The 13317-nt window shown below is 43.0% G+C and overlaps 1 protein-coding gene across 1 annotated transcript in view; it reads right to left on the minus strand.

The window, feature by feature from the left end:
* The window catches only part of LOC146830521 (cysteine and glycine-rich protein 1), a 145144-nt gene extending 139535 nt beyond the window's left edge, over nt 1–5609 (minus strand). Inside the window, exon 1 of the mRNA XM_085604726.1 lies at nt 5342–5609. The gene's annotated coding sequence lies outside the window, so the exon portion shown is untranslated. The remainder of the gene's footprint in view (nt 1–5341) is intronic.
* Between the last annotated feature and the right edge of the window lie 7708 nt (nt 5610–13317).

Raw genomic sequence — 13317 nt, forward strand, 5'->3', positions numbered from 1 at the left:
CCCTGCAAAGGACCCCCAGGGGTGAAGCTTCCATTGGTGCAGCAGGTGCAGTGGCACCAGGGACACACTGAGCCTTGAATATTATTGTATTTCACACTTCAAACAGCAGCCGGGGAGGCATGTCCTTCCTTGCACTAGGACCACTGACACACTGACTACAATAACAACACTGTGAACCCCGCTCAGTCAGGGGGCAAGCCTCGATATCCGCATCCGGCACGAAGGCGCGGTCCGACTGAGGAAACTGCGCACTCCGTGCCCCTTTGAGGAGGGAGATAGACAGTTGTGTCAACAGAGCTCAGTCCTCAGGGGGACATTGTGGCGACGAGATTAGTAGCTTTCTCAGTACTGTCTGTAACGCATGCGGGGCCTGAACTCAGCTCAAAATTCATATTCAACATCAGAAATTAGGTATTGCCTGAAACCGACTCAAGCGGGCATTGACTGCTGGTTCACACACACTGGACATAGACGCGCCGCTCGTCCGCACTTAAACTACTCTGATAACTGCACAACGTGCACGTCAGTTCTTAGGTTTCACGCGCTAGAGGAGTTTATGGAAACTGTAACCATTAGGGAAAGCCCCTCTGTAATGGTCACGGGGACACTACACCCTCAGTGCTCAGTCTTGTTAAACACTGATATAAACTGTGTCGACGGCGCATCACTTGTTAGTATGACTGACGCAAACTGACCACAGCTCAATTTTTAGTCAAAATGTCGTTTTTGTGATATAATGAATATTTCTTGTAAACTGTAACAGTTACTTTCGCAAATCTTAATTTTCCATTTGAATGCCATATGGAGTATTTATTTGTCATTTTGTTTGAAAGTGTGCACTTGTGGTATTTACGTGGGCTGCATACATGCACCTCGCTGCTCCGGTGTAATGTGATGAGAGTGGTATATTGTTAACTTTACCCACGCGGTGGGACTCGTGGTACACAAGTACCGATTTTAAAGACGCCCCATGTTCATAATGAAGCGCTAGGATTTGCATGTTTGTTGTATTGGCAAAATGTCCCATTCTGTAGTACTTTGGGTAGACTGGCACAGACTCATTCAACACACGCCTCGGTTTTCAGAATAACCCCGGCGAGGACTCAGCAAGACCGGGGCATTGTGTTGGAATGTGCGAAGATGCCCTTCCGGGATGGGGCATCTCTTGAATGTCAAAGCCCCTTTTCCAGGGGGTCCGGGCTTTGTTTATATCCAGATGGCGCCGATTACTTCCCAGTAGGGACAGTGGGCGGTCATTAGCAGCTCACTGTGAGGTAAATTGGTAGGGGTCGCTAGGGATACAGTGGGGGTGCTCCCGTGTGGGCGGGGGCGTGCCTAAGGTGGTGGTGGGCTGCATGGCTTTTGTAAGTGCGTTTACATAGCGCCTCAAACCTGCCGAGGCGCGAACAATTAGGGCGTCGATGTTGCAGGGTCAGATTCAGGCAGGGACAGAAAATAGACCCGGGCTGATTGACAGAGACTCGTTGCACGGCCTTTTCACAGAGCCTCGTTCGCGTCCTTTCAGCTGTGGATTACGGGCGGGGCAGCCCCACTTCTGTGGAGATTTACGTGGCAGCGCGCGCAGCCAGTCACCCTGGCAGCGGGCGAAGCAGCAAAGCTAATGCCGCACAGATGGTGGCATGGCGTGTGTTTCAGTCTGGAGCAAAACAGGGCTTTAACAAAACATTGATTTGCACACTTGTATGATTTATTGTCTCTTTCTAATGTATGCGTATGCTCTAAAGTGCTCAGATGCCCCATATTGGGATGAGAGAGGTATTAAAGAATTAAATTAAACATAAATTAGTGCATTTAACTTGTTATTTGTTTTGGTATTCATACAGACAGATATATCCGATATTCTTACAGTGAATGCATATCTCTTACACACAAAGTCAAAAACATGTCTCCAAATCACAGTTTCTTTTAAGAATTTATGAAGTGATAACCTAAGAGCCTTTGTTTCTCTCCATTGCATTGGCATTTAGATGCTACGATCAAGATCGCTTCCAGCCAGGACGATACTGGAACACAAGTGAGACTGGTGGCTCTTTAAGTGAGGCCTGTGCGTTTGGACCCAGTTGTAAGTGAAAGTGGGAGAGACGCCTCGTCACCGGCAGGCTGCTGCTCTCTACGGAAAGCATACCATGCTACAAGCACATCTAGAATGCATCCCGGTGTTGGCAAATTCAGCATACTCCATCAGGCCAGCAGAACCAGAGCAGGCTCCATAACAGCTGCTGGTTCCCTGATCTAGCTTGACCCCCTCACTTCCTGCACTGCCTGCACGTACCATACGAATCTATGCAACAAAGACATTAACCCACTGAGCTCAGCTGTCTTACATAAAACACATCTGTAACCGACATTTATAGGCGATGCTGTGAAGCAGGAACATTAACCTGCTGTGTTATTGTAAGAGCTAAACATGAGATGAAAGCCCACGCAGGTCACTCCTGCAAATGCATTTAACACCACAGTCACCGTCTTCCACCCAACAAGTCCTGGATACGCACCGATCGTTGCAACTGGTGCCTTACCCCGTAACCTAGTGTAAAACAGAGCCTGCCTGTGACTAAAGTAAGCCAGAAGAAATAAAATGTACTATCCAACTTTTCCCTGCTGCTAATTTCTCTGAGGAGGGAGTTTGTAAAAAGAAATAACGCATAGCTCTCATGACTACCGAATTTCTGCAGCAGCCTTCGCTGAATATATATCGATTGTCCGAGCATTGTTTTATTGCTCATCACCCCTGCTCTCGCTTGCAGCTAGGTACATTACTCTATAGGGGGACTGGAGTTCGTAGCTATCACTTCTGAAACGGTGAAAGCAGCAGCACCGAAACATGAAGGAAAACACACGACGAGCCAAGAACAGCGCAGACACAAGCAAAGCCGGAGTTCGTGGACGGCGCAGTTCTCTGCCCGGCGGGTCTGTTCCCAGATAATAACATCGCACTGCGGTCTGCGGCGGGGTACGCAGGACAATCTCTCGGAAAGGGAGGCGCTGGCCGAAAGTTCATGCACTCTTTGGAGAACCTACTTTCATACACGGACCCAAAGACCTTTCATTTGACAGGCATCCCATTTCAACACTGCGCACAGTTTATTTTAGTGTGCAAACTGCATCTAACCACGCTGGGCAACCTACACTCGGATGGTGGTGCTGTGTCGTATCACAGCCCCCGTTTTTCAAGGCGGGCCCGACTTGACGTTATGTTACGCCTTATCACTCGCTCGCTGTAAGCTGAAGCGCCTCGCGCTGGAGGCAGATGTCGCCTGCCACACAACGGAAAACAGGCAGGGATTTGTAGGAGAGCTCCATACTATTTAGCGATAACTTCAGGCTCGACATGAGGCTGCATCACATAACAAACACCTACCTGGTTACTCCTAAAGCAGGTCAAGCCACTTAAAGTTTTGTACGCTCAACATGAGAGGACTTAATAAACCGGTAAAACGCAGGTGCTACTGTCCTAGCTAGGGGGAGAGGACGCCATGAACACCACCGCCTTTCTCGAGCGAAGAAGAAATGCCTCGGAGAAAGGCAGCGGCCGTTTCAGATTCGGGGGCGTGTTTCTTTTTCTCTCCTCTTGCCATTGGCTGGAGGAGAGAAAAACACGCCTGAGAAAGGGCGTGGCTAAAAAGTAGAAAGAACAGCAAGAACACGCCCCCGAATCTGAAAAAGACGGAGCCTATTTGGAGGGACGGCTCTCTCCTCCAATGCCTGGCCTCCGTTTAGGAAGCCAGCCAATGGATGAGAGGCAAAAAGAGAGGCGGGCTAAGGAGCCACTCTAGGAAACATTAAATCTCGACTTCCGGTTCTGCCTTCGGCAGACCGGTAGTCCTCGACCTAAAAAGGATGTGGAATCAGTAATTATGCAAACCGAGCGTCCGCAAATATCTGACCCTAAAAACTCATCCACTGACTGAGCCATACCTTTTGGGAACATTGACCACCCATGAGCGGGTCTTACTGTCTAGGTTTCGCCTTGATTTTTTCCATTTGTTAATTGCCGTTGCAAAAGGGTGCAGCAGAGGACAGGTGTTAGTACCCTGTGCTGCGACAATGTGTCTCCACAGGATCTGCTACACTTTATGTTCCTCTGCAAATTCTATGAAGTACCACGGAGACATTTTTTACTCCCTCTTTTAAAGAGGCTTAACTTTAACCAGGTTCGCCCAGCACTTTTGTATCTGCAGTTGAAACCAGACTGAATATTTTTTATTGTAGGTTATTTAAAATCTCAGGTGAGAACCAGGGCTTGCCTGGAATATTAGCTATTTTAGGGGGAGATGGTAGTCACAGTTCTAAGGTATGACTCATGCGTGTTCTCCTTTTTAAGTACAGAAATGTATGTTATTTATTTATTGTACTTGTTATTATTATCCATAACCTTTGGCGGGAACATGGGCTCGTTTTTAACCTCCGCCATCTCAGCGGGAGACGTTACTTCTTCTTTTATTACAAACTTACGGCCCATGTGTCTCTGCCCCCTGTAAATTATATATATTTTCTGTTTTTATGGTTATGAATCGTACATTATTAACGTACTTCTACTTTGAGATGTGCATATATTGCAACTTTTATGGTTTTAACATTGTAAACCGAATAAAGTTGATGAAAAAATGAAAAACTGCCCCTTTCTTAACTTACACTACACATTGTTCAGCTTTGCAACAGGAGGACTTTTCATCGGGGTGGGTGTAGATCTAATTGGGGGAGGGGCCAGAGATGCTCGTCATGGCTCCTGTATCTGAGACTGCATCAGCAGTTCTCGTCAGAATCAGATCGTCCTTGCATTTAATGGGATGCCACAAAGAGCTTGGAAAGTTTTACAACATGAGTCACCTTTCGCCGTGTATATCAAACAAGCCTTGGCCACCCGCTGAACAAGCAGGAACCGCTGTGGGATTTAGCGAACTTGTATTACCCGAAACAAAAACAAAAAATGTCAAGGTTTCCATGCCATGGTCTGACGGATGTAAACAAAAGAACAGCTGTGGAACATCTTATTCTTACGATTGAAACAAACGTGTGTTCCTTTATTGTCGTTCAATGCAAGAATACTTATATTAATGTTACTGATATGGGACGGATGAAAGGCTGTGCCAGAATTTAGGACACAACTCCGTGACACGTCGGGACCTATACACATGACTGCGGCGGGAGTTGAATGTACAGACCTATCCCGCCAGCCTAAACGTCACATATGGTGGTAGCTGGAGCCAGCAAGCTTCACTCGGAAGCTTCCTGACTCACTCTTCCGCTCAGGCCCAGCGGGGGCTCAGGTAGCCCGAGGCTCACAGTCACACACGTCCACACGCACTCACGTGCTTACCTGCTGGGCTGCCGTGTGCGTCTCCGGTGAAGGGCGGGTCACCTTCTTCTTGTCTCTTTCTCCCTGCAGACTGGCGATAGCTAGCGCGCGGGGCTGGGGTTTGTGGGTGTGCAGACGGGGAGGGGCCCCAGTGAATACCAGAAGCAGACCGGATTTTGCACACATCCCAGCGGCAGGCTGACACCGCCCCCACCGCTTAACCCCACACAGGAGGATGCAATTTCCTTATAAAGGCGTCAGTGCAGGGCAGCCAGGCAGGTTTCTGTGCACAAGCCAATTCTTATTTAGGAGGGAAAGCGTTTATAGGCCCCAGCTTGTATCAATCGGTGCAATTCAAATGAAAAGACTGACAGCCACACCAACTGCACAGCCTGTGAACGCGCGAGCCACTGGGAGTGGGTGTGATATTATTAGATCCTGTGGTTTAATTATTGTGCTCAATACCCTTGCCATAGTAAATATGCATTATATATTATGCCGCATTTATTCCACCGGGGGCTATGGGTGGATGGGGGTGGTGAGGGGGAGGCTGGTTTTAAAAGCCCAGGGCTGCTACTAGTGCCCCTTTCGCTTTCACAAACACATCAAAAAGGCCACCAGTAAAAAAGAGAAACAAACATTAGAAATGTAATAGGTCTCTCAATTTTTGGATTTAGAACTATTGGTGTTGTAAATGGCAATGTCTTTTACCCTTGTGTTATGCAGTGGATGTATGTGGTTTGAGTGGAATTATGTGGGTTGAATTTGAATTATTAGTTGTGGAATTGTGTGGTGTGGAATTGTGTGGAGTGGATTTGTGTAGTGTAAATGTCTGGCACAGTGTACAGTGGAATTATGTGGAATTATGTGATGTAGAGTAAAGTTGTGTAGAGTAAAGTGGCATAGGGTGGCGCTGCTTATATTGCAGTGGAACAGAGTGCAGTGAAGTAGAGTGGATATTGTAAAAGAGTGGCTTAGAGTGGTGTAGTAAAGAGTGTTGTGGCGTACAGTAGATTGATTTATAGTAGAATGAAGTGCTATAGAGTGGAGTGGTAAACAGTAGCTTGGATTGGCGTAGAATGCAGCGCTATAGAGTGCAGTGAAGTAGAGTGGATATTGTAAAAGAGTGGCTTAGAGTGGTGTAGTAAAGAGTGTTGTGGCGTACAGTAGATTGTTTTATAGTAGAATGAAGTGGTATAGAGTGGAGTGGTAAACAGTAGCTTGGATTGGCGTAGAATGCAGTGCTATAGAGTGCAGTGAAGTAGAGTGGATATTGTAAAAGAGTGGCTTAGGTTGGTGTAGTAAAGAGTGTTGTGGCGTACAGTAGATTGTTTTATAGTAGAATGAAGTGCTATAGAGTGGAGTGGTAAACAGTAGCTTGGATTGGCGTAGAATGCAGTGCTATAGAGTGCAGTGAAGTAGAGTGGATATTGTAAAAGAGTGGCTTAGAGTGGTGTAGTAAAGAGTGTTGTGGCGTACAGTAGATTGTTTTATAGTAGAATGAAGTGCTATAGAGTGGAGTGGTAAACAGTAGCTTGGATTGGCGTAGAATGCAGTGCTATAGAGTGCAGTGAAGTAGAGTGGATATTGTAAAAGAGTGGCTTAGAGTGGTGTAGTAAAGAGTGTTGTGGCGTACAGTAGATTGTTTTATAGTAGAATGAAGTGCTATAGAGTGGAGTGGTAAACAGTAGCTTGGATTGGCGTAGAGTGCAGTGCTATAGAGTGCAGTGAAGTAGAGTGGATATTGTAAAAGAGTGGCTTATAGTGGTGTAGTAAAGAGTGTTGTGGCGTACAGTAGATTGTTTTATAGTAGAATGAAGTGGTATAGAGTGGAGTGGTAAACAGTAGCTTGGATTGGCGTAAAGTGCAGTGCTATAGAGTGCAGTGAAGTAGAGTGGATATTGTAAAAGAGTGGCTTATAGTGGTGTAGTGAAGAGTGTTGTGGCGTACAGTAGATTGTTTTATAGTAGAATGAAGTGGTATAGAGTGGAGTGGTAAACAGTAGCTTGGATTGGCGTAGAATGCAGTGCTATAGAGTGCAGTGAAGTAGAGTGGATATTGTAAAAGAGTGGCTTAGAGTGGTGTGGTAAAGAGTGTTGTGGCGTACAGTAGATTGATTTATAGTAGAATGAAGTGGTATAGAGTGGAGTGGGAAACAGTAGCTTGGATTGGCGTAGAATCCAGTGCTATAGAGTGCAGTGAAGTAGAGTGGATATTGTAAAAGAGTGGCTTAGAGTGGTGTGGTAAAGAGTGTTGTGGCGTACAGTAGATTGATTTATAGTAGAATGAAGTGGTATAGAGTGGAGTGGTAAACAGTAGCTTGGATTGGCGTAGAGTGCAGTGCTATAGAGTGCAGTGAAGTAGAGTGGATATTGTAAAAGAGTGGCTTAGAGTGGTGTAGTAAAGAGTGTTGTGGCGTACAGTAGATTGTTTTATAGTAGAATGAAGTGGTATAGAGTGGAGTGGTAAACAGTAGCTTGGATTGGCGTAGAGTGCAGTGCTATAGAGTGCAGTGAAGTAGAGTGGATATTGTAAAAGAGTGGCTTAGAGTGGTGTAGTAAAGAGTGTTGTGGCGTACATTAGATTGTTTTAGAGTAGAATGAAGTGGTATAGAGTGGAGTGGTAAACAGTAGCTTGGATTGGCGTAGAGTACAGTGCTATAGGGTGCAGTTTTGCGGAGTAGAATCATAGCTGCCAAGGTTTCAGATTGCTATGTGTAGCATTTACATAATTTCAGTGTGATTATGAGTCACATTTCAATGACTATATCTCTGTCATCGCTGACCAGAGTCACTTTCAGTTTTCAGTTTCAAAAGCTTTGTTCGGTTTGTAAAATACAACCATATAAGCAAGACAAAACAATTAAAAGATTGTTTGAAAATAAAACAGTAAAATTTGATCACAAAGAGGTTTAGATTATCTAACAGAAAGGTGCCGTATAAAGTAAGCAGAATGCATTACAATGTAAAGGTTCAACCACTTTCAGTACCGATGAAATATTCCATTAGTATTAATTGACAATATGCAATTTCCACAAAAGGTGACAGATTGATAGTAACTGTGCAACTAAGCAAAGTGCAAAGAAGGCATTATTAAAGTGCAATAAATATCCATAATCTCCTCAGAATTAAGAGTACAAAAAAAATTGCTAACAGTACCTGGTAATGTGCAAAATACGCAATTAAATAGAGAAAACTTCACAGTGTAAATTATTAACTTCCTTATGGTTATGCTTAGCTCATACAATGCAATAGAAAGACAATTATCTGTGCTTTCTAAAATTTATATTAACATTATTTGACAATGTACAGTTTCCGTATTTAATAACATTTATATAATAGCAGTGCAAAAAGTGCAAGGTGCAATAAAGACATTTTTAGAATGTAATATCCAACCATACATAGTCTCCTTAAAATTAGAAGTACGGAAAAGTTGATATCAGTACATAGTAATGTGCAAATACGCAGATGAATAAAAATTACACAGTGCTAATTATTGACTTCCTAATGGATATACATTTTAACACATAAGATGCAGTAAAAAAGCAGATATCTGGACTTCCTAAAGATGATATTAACTTCATTGCTGTTTTGGTGGACCGAACATTGTATTTAATAAAAATAGGTTTAAGATAAAATATGCTAAAATAGTGATAAAACTTGCGAAACAGTAGAAAATGACAGCAGCTTTGTTTTGAGATATTGTCACAGGGGCATTTAGAATTAGATCTAATTCTCATGTGCGGGAATGACACTAAGTGGTGGACAATCCCCAACCTTAAGCGGGTTAAAACAAATCGGTGTGAATTGCGTGTTACTGTGGTAAGATATGTCTGAAAACCTTTATTATAGCCTTATAGCCCGCCGTAGCGGGCTATACCGGCTATTAAAGGCCCGCAGCAGCGTTAAAGGCCCGATCGAAAGGCGAGGGACTTTAACAAAAGCATCGGGACTTTAATAGCGGTATAGCCCTGCTACGAAGGGCTAGAAGGCTATTAGAACATTCTGCCACTAGAGGGCAGAATGTTCTAACAAATTAAACAAAGGCTTCTCGAAGCTCCATGGGATTTAAATCCCATCGAGCTTCGAGAGGCTTTTGTAAAACATTGGACTGTTGCTCTGCGGGCCTTTACCGGCCCGTAGAAGCACGGAGCACTCCATTGTCTACAATGGAGTGCTCCACATTCCAATGTTCTAATTAAGTTTAAGTCATAATAGGATACTGCAACTGGGAGATTTCTTGACTGCTTCTCTCTGGCCGCACTCTTATATGACAAAAACCTCAGTTTTAAATCTTTCTTTGAAATCAACGCTGCAGCTTCTGGTCTCAAATAGATATTACAATTATATAAGAGATTAAATCAATAATAAATGTAGCTCAGCCAAGGTATACGTAATGAACGGTCAAGCCTCAGACAGTCTTTAATGATTGTTTGCGTAAATAATGTTTCAGGTTTAGACCAGATAGAACGCCAGAGTAATAAAGGGCGTAATGCAGCTAAATCCATGACATATTCTATTCCAACTTCCTCGTGAATTAACACAGTTGATGCTGAGGGGGGGGGGGGGGGCACATAATAATTTAAAAAAAATATTATTTTCATCACTCTGTAAAGAGTTCACACAATAGTGGCCCCACACGCCCGCCCCATACAGTGCTGATGAGACACACCTGGCATTATAGATAGCCATCATTTCTTTTATTCTTCTTTGCCCCAACTTGGCGGAAAATCTGAATATACTATTAATGTTTCTGCTCATCTTCATTCTCACATTCTCGTCCTCATTTGCCCATTTCCCATCTCCAGAGAATGTTATTCCTAGGTAGCAGAACCTACTGACCGTTTGCATTTTGCTTTATCAATATAGAAAGTACTAGCCGACTTTACTTTCTTGCCACAAATCATCGCGAAAGTCTTGGATTTATTGACTATCAGTTTTCTATTTTCAATGAATAACACAAACTTATCAATAAGGCGTTGTAATCCAACCTGTGTTCGCGATAAAAGGACAGCATCATACGCATATAATAAAATCGGGATAGCACTCCCGTCTATAGTAGGGGCATCCGAGGGTAGCTGACTTAAAATAGAATCAATCTGATTAAAAAATAGTGAAAATAAAAAGGCGCTAAAACACAACCCTGTTGGATTCCTCTGGCAACTTTAAAAAACGGAGTACATTCCCCTGATGGTCGATAACGAACTTTACATGGCAATCCAGAGTAGAGCCGTGCTAAAAAGTATACACATTCTTTTGGGGCACCTAATTCTAATAGGATTTCCCATAGAATTTTACAATCTACAAGATCAAAAGCACTGCTCAGGTCTGCGACACAGAGGAACATGTTGCCCTCCTTAGCAATTGTGTATTTATTAATAAGGAGGTCCAAATTTACACACTGTTCCAGTGTCCCCAAACCTTTTCTAAAGCCATATTGTGCTTTTGATAAAATTGTGTTATCCCTGGCCCACGTTTCTAATCTCCTTAGCATAATTCTACTCATTATTTTAATTGAGGAGTCCAAAAGAGAGATGGGGCGATAGTTACTTGCCTCAGATTTGGAACCTTTTTTGAAGAGGGGAATAATTAGGGATTGGCCCCATGAAATAGCTATCTGTCCATCCGCAGTTGCGTTAAAAAGCCTAGTCAAAATAGGGGCCCACAGGTGTAACTCAGTTTTATATAAGTCGAACGGGACCCCATCAGGTCCAGGGGCTTTACCTCCTTTACTATTGGTTAGGCCCTCATTTACCTCATCTAGACTATATCTAGGGGTAACATTGGCCAAGTACAATCACTATACATTAAAGGATCTAAAACTATCCTACCAGGGTTAAAAATATTTAAAAAATGTTCGGTCCATGAATTACAGTCTACATGTGAGGTTATTTCAGGCACTCTGTCGTTCTTTAAAAAGGAGCTATTTATAGTCTCCCAATAGAGTTTACTGTTGTTTGTGTTTGCCGCTAGGTTAAGGTTGTTCCAGGCCTCTTCTTGAAGGTCTCTTTTCCTATTACCAAGGGTTGTTTTATAGATACTGCGAAAGTTTTTAATACTAGTGGAATTACGCGGTTTAGTACTCAGAGCTTGTTTTAAATCATGTAGAGAGCGAGTACAGCTTTTATCGAACCACCCTAAGTTAATTTCTTTTTTCCCATTATTTTTCTTAGTGAGCAGGCTTTCTATTGTTTCGTTAATCCTCAGAAAGCTAGTAAGTATAATGTTGGGATTAACTTCCTCACCAAGACAGTAGTCTATCTCCTTGCTGCATTTTCTGATCACCTCCTCATGTATTTTATGTGGGACGATCCTCGTCCATCTAATCCTTGTCCCATTTGGTCTCACGGCTTCGACGTTATTAATACAATTATTTCCCTTGGTTTGTTTATTACCCCAGCATTGTAATACTATGGATATGCTATTGTGGTCGCTTAATGCTTGCTCGTTGACCCATAGGTTAGAATAAGCAGTGTTGTTGGAGAGCAGAATATGGTCAATGTAAGTATTAGCATTTCTCCCTGAAAAAGTTGGACAGTCAAAATTTTCCCTGTTTTTCGTGCAACTTAACATTTCCAGATCAAACTTTGCTATCATATTATTTAACACTGAACCATAAGTACAATGTGGAAGGTGCAAATAATCAGCATCTTCCACATTTCCACTTTCCCTTCTAAACCCACACAGGTCACTCATTGCAAATGGGCATGGGCTAATATTAAAATCTCCAGCCCATAAAATAATGGGCTGGTTGCATGAGAACGCCAAAGTCCTCTCAATTTCGTTTTCCAACGGGACTAGGATTTTACCTCTATCAGTACTTAAAACGTTATTATAAAAATTAATCAGTATTACATCTTTTCCTTTATTAAATTCTAGCCGTAACACCTGGGAGTGTATATCCACTGAGGTGTAACTGCTAGTTTTGCAAATGTTAAGTTTAGTTGGTATAAGGATTAATAGACCGCCTTTAGCCCACCAGCGACTGAGCTAACTGCATTCAAGCAATATGAGGTATAACCCTCGATGAAGATAGGCTCCTTGCGCCAAGTTTCTTGGAGACATATTATATCATAACCAGTTGTTATGAAATCCTTCCAAAATGGAGTATCCAGTTTTCTATTTATACCTGCTATATTCCAGGTGACAACACTATAGCCCGAATCCAGATCTAAGTTAACAGCTGCACATCCGTTGTTTACTACTACAAAAATTTCTGTAGGTAGGGCGGTATCTTTCATAAGTAACTTTCCTGGTATGCTGGTAGGTTCCAGTCCCTCTATTGTGTTAGCAGCTTCAACTATATTAAGTTTAAGTGCAGTAGGTATTTGTGTAACTATTACTGCACTAAGTGTGTGGCAGGTATCCTGACTGCAGTAACTCTTTACTTCCTTACATTCTACGGGTGTTACAATTGGTACGGGACTTATATGATAACTATCCTGTTCTATACCTTTTGAAGGATTAAGTCAATCAATATCCTCCAAGGATTCTAGGGCCTTGAATCTATTATATATTGGGATAGAGAAATTAGAACAGTGTCTCAGGTGATTTACAAAATTGGTGTTGGATGAATGGCTGGGTTCCAATAGGTACCTATAAAAATAGCCTAATGGTAGTAAAGTAGTATTGAATTCCCACGCCAAAGGTAGTGGAGCATTTTTAAGGGTACTTTTAGCCCATGAACAGGATTTAAAATTAATTATAACACAATCCCCCTCAAAGTTTTTCCTCAGCGGGCCTACCCAACCCACCCTTTGTGTTAGTATGATGTGGCTAGCCCCCTCCATAGGGGAATTACAATTATTGGCCAACCAGTGGAGGATTTTGTTTTTTAGAGTATCATGATTCTCTACTTGCCCATTTCTTAGCTTAGGTACATTTGCGAGCACTGCCACATAAGCACTGCATTCCGGGGGCAAATTGATAAAAGGTGGGGGCTGTCTGGTAGTTGTTGCTGTCACATGGGCTTCCTTGTCCCTACATATTTGGTCTATG

This window comes from Triturus cristatus, chromosome 5_1 (assembly GCF_964204655.1).
Source record: "Triturus cristatus chromosome 5_1, aTriCri1.1, whole genome shotgun sequence".
NCBI lineage: Eukaryota > Metazoa > Chordata > Amphibia > Caudata > Salamandridae > Triturus > Triturus cristatus.